Source organism: Phyllopteryx taeniolatus, chromosome 4 (genome assembly GCF_024500385.1).
Source record: "Phyllopteryx taeniolatus isolate TA_2022b chromosome 4, UOR_Ptae_1.2, whole genome shotgun sequence".
Classification (NCBI taxonomy): Eukaryota; Metazoa; Chordata; class Actinopteri; order Syngnathiformes; family Syngnathidae; genus Phyllopteryx; species Phyllopteryx taeniolatus.
In genome coordinates, this window is record NC_084505.1 from 16,882,654 (window position 1) to 16,886,708 (window position 4,055).

General features: G+C 39.2%; 1 protein-coding gene across 10 annotated transcripts in view; it reads right to left on the reverse strand.

The window, feature by feature from the left end:
* ctnnd1 (catenin (cadherin-associated protein), delta 1) overlaps nucleotides 1–2,715 on the reverse strand; it is a 40,245-nt gene extending 37,530 nt beyond the window's left edge. For 5 of the 10 annotated variants that reach the window (XM_061769984.1, XM_061769981.1, XM_061769983.1 and 2 more), the window contains exon 1: nucleotides 2,633–2,715. The gene's annotated coding sequence lies outside the window, so the exon portion shown is untranslated. Of the gene's footprint in view, nucleotides 1–1,533; nucleotides 1,586–1,754; nucleotides 1,935–2,361; nucleotides 2,607–2,632 lie in introns of those variants that run through there. The other 5 variants (XM_061769979.1, XM_061769985.1, XM_061769980.1 and 2 more) reach the window with 5 other exon arrangements.
* Between the last annotated feature and the right edge of the window lie 1,340 nt (nucleotides 2,716–4,055).

Genomic DNA, 4,055 nt, shown 5'->3' on the forward strand with positions numbered 1-4,055 from the left:
TATTGGTTCAGTGACTGCGTTTGTTGCCCAAAACGTTCTTACCCCGAGGTAATGTTTCCTATTGAAATGAATAGAAAGCAATTAACCCATTCCAGCCCCAAAATTTAATCACTTACCTTTTTTAATCAGTGTGTGGTTAAAATGAAATGTAGAGCAATACAGAAATAAGTGAAAACACACTTTGTTTAAATAAATAAAACACTAAAGGAATATGATATGTTTATTGCTCAAACTTGCTCAAAGGTGAGGAGGACTACAGTTCCTCATTGAAAAAGAGCCTTCTTCCATCATAATAGGGAAATTCTGATTCAGACGTTTTTTTCTTTTGTCCGTTTCTGTTCTAATTCATTGGTTGATTTTGGCACAATAAACAGATCTAGAGAAACTTTTCTTTTTCTGTTAATAAAAACCATCAGAAAGTAGGACATCACATTGTAATTTAAAATATTATTTGCTCTGTTGGCCAATTTGCTGCACATTTCTTATGATCATTCTTTGTATTCCCTCCCTCACGCTATCATCAGCGAGCGGTTTCTCAGTTTTGTCAGTTTAGTTGGTTTTTTTCCTCCTGAAAAGTTGTCATTTTGGAAGTGCAGTGATTCCACCAAATACTGCCAATTTACAGTATATAAAAAATGATATATATTATAGAGACCTTGTCAGTAAAATATAGGCCATGTGGACACAATAGTTTCTAAGAAAGTAACTTTACATCCATCTCTAGATGTACATGTACACTAAATCTTTCTATAAAAATTCATTGAGCTTGTGATGTGACAAATGAGATCATAAAACAACAAAATTAAGAATTAACAGGTTTTTCAAGTAAAAATAAATATTCAAACAGCCAGTGAGAGCCAATGCTGGGGATGCACTTGCTAACAGTTTACAAGAAAACGTTCAGAAAACTACAAACTTTTCAGCAAGCCTCACCATCTCACAGCTTTCAACATGAGCGCACTTTGCTTGGCGTGGCTCATCACAAATTTACCTCCTGCTTGGAGCGCGAAATGACGTAATCGCTATTCAAATAAAAACACACACTGCAACCGTTGGGAGGAAAAGAGGAAAGCAGATAACCTGGGACAGTAGACAGACAGAGGAAGAGGAGGAGGAGCGACAAAGAAAACGCCAGCTTGTGAGTGTGACACACCCATGGTTTTTGCTACGAAAGGCCATCATTACCAAGGCTCACAAATGATAGCCCTGCTTAAAACATCAGGCTGAGCAGCAGACTTCAGTCCTCAGAGACTACACGGCTGAGAATGACTTCTTGTGATTTTGCAACTCTCTTACATAAATGGAAAAGTGCGGACTATCTGAACAAAGGGCTTGTTCATACCTGCCCGAATCTCTTAACAGCTCTGTTCCAGCAGGTAAAATCAGTAACACCTGAAGGCTAGTGGGGACTATACAAGGCACGTCCTTACCACACCGAGCGAAACTAACCAATCAACTTGATTCCTTTGTACATACAACTGTATGTTCAGCATTGATTTGAAGCAATTACTCCACTACTGATGCACTAATTACCAAGTTGGCTAGAATCCAGTATCCCTTCAGATCCCAGTGTAAGTTGAGAAGGTGCAAGCCTAAACAAAACAAAAAGGACACTGAATAATGAAACGAAGGAAGCCTGTTATCTTACCACACCCCACACGTCCATACCAACACAACTGGTTCTCTTGCTTTTGCCACAACCACTCCTGCTCTTCCTTGAACGATAAAAAAATTTAAAAAGTCAAACCACACACCGTGAAAGTCCGCAGCGCCGATGTCCGCCAAACATCAGGGAGTCTTTCGTCTTTCACAAGTCACCATGACATTTTCTCAACTAATAAGGCAACCGAGACTGGACTTTGGTCGCTAACTTTACAGTCACTGTGCTGTGGGCTGGTCGGTCACTTCCGTGTCCTCTTGCCAATTCTTTCACCCACGATCTGTTCAAAATCTGTTCAAAATGGCTCAAGCCTGTTGAAAGTTGCCATGTGTCAAATCATGAAAACGAAAGATTGTACATTTAGGTCGTAAATCACACAAATTCAACACACAATGGTCACAAAGTAATACGGAAATGTAGGTTGGGGTTAAGCTTGCCATTAAACGACTCTCCACAACAAGTGCGTATCCACCGCTTTAAGCGACACATGATTTCAGTGACACAAAATAATAATAATAGTGGTAGCCCCTTAACTAAACTTCCACGCTACGGTCGCTTTAGCTGCTGCAGCTAGCATGCTAACGTTACGTTTCAAGGAAAACAACGTCGCGAGTTTAAAAGACGTTTTTCTTTCCAACGCAAAAAAAAAAACATTCCAAGCGGGTTTACCGGACACACATCACACCTACAAAGATCATTACCGTTTGCTGGCAGTGTTAGGCTTGTTTTGCAAAGTCCATAAGTGTTGGCGATGTGGTTTCAGGCCTAGCCGAGCCAATTGCACTCACGTACAGTCCACAATCTAGACCCGCAATCTCGTAGAACAAGTGAGCACGGACCAAAAAAAAAAATATATATATATATAAATATATATATTAAAAATAAATAAAAAGGTGTTTTCTCTGAAAACACAACAAACAAAGTGACCACCGCCGCGCGAGCGTTCAAAATGAGAACAGAGAAAACACCCACCAGTGCAATTTCCCCCTGTGGCAGGCTTGTTGTTCACTTGGCTGGGCTGAAGGCTGAAGGCTCTTCCTACTCCTCTGCTGGGGAGAGCAGGAGGCAGGGGGGGGGGGGGGGGTTGAGAATTACACCGAGAGGAAGACAACACGGATTTACGGAGGCATTTTTTTAAAATATGTGTATGTACTAGATACTGTACATACGCATTAAGGCAATAAGTGCATAACTTGCCGGTGTCTGTTGTTACACGTATTTGAATTGCCTCGCATCCTCTGGGAAAATGACTTTTTCTCATATTCGAAATAAGGTATAATCTACATTGTCAGTAGTACACTGTGCCCCCACTTTTATACGAGCTATATTATTAGACTTTTGTTTAGGAAATACTGTACAGTTCCATACAGTGTAATGTAACGCTGAAGGTGTTCCTATACTGTCCTCGTGTGGCACCACTGAAAAAAAGCACGTCAAAACCTACCTGTTGAGAAAAAGAGCCACATTTATGGAAAGCCTTCTTAACATTAAAAACCTAAGATTGATATAAAAAACGTCGTTCTTGTCTTGGTTATATTTTCAATTGTTGCAATTTTCATTCAAGAGATCCGTAAAGTGACGATAATCAAAACGACAGCTTGACAGAATTACCGATATCTTGAACGTAATTTCCGCTAATGCGTTGCCGATATCAGCAATGGAATTGTTGATGCAGTATGTGTGACTCCAGTTGGAAATATCTACCATTAGATTTCATCCATCCATCCATTCTCCGTACTGCTTCCCTCACTAGGGTCGCGAGCGTGCTGGCTGGCGTCTGTCTCAGCTGACTTTGGGCTCGAGGCAGGGTACACCCAATTCAATATTTTCTCACCTGAACAATTCTTTTGAAAATAATGGTCTCTTGATGTTGTTATCCAGGTGTGACAGTGTTTCCTACATATTGATCAGTGATATAGAGCCAATGAAATATTATAATTATATAAGATGTAGGGACAGCTGATGACTGATATGTTTGTAATGAGCATATGTTACACACAGTTTTTGCTCATTTTGGTTCAGGATGAGTATGATCATTTCTTATTATTCTTATAGATAAAAATCGATTAAGTTACTTACTACTTACTACTACTACTACACTCTCACTATAAACAAGATATTGAACCTGGATACTGGATATTGGTGCACTGAACCAGATTTGCACCAAACTGCATGAGACTAGACTAGACAAGACTAGTCTACGAAGACTACAATAGAATAGACTACAGAAAAAAACTGAATGTCAACAACGTATAATTTTAATTGATTCTAAATTTAAATAAATATATTTACACACTTTTATTTTTGACTTTTTTTTGGCTTCAGAAAGACGTGTTTACTGTTGATGGAATTTAAGATTCATTTTGGATATGAATATAAATGTTACAAGGTGCTT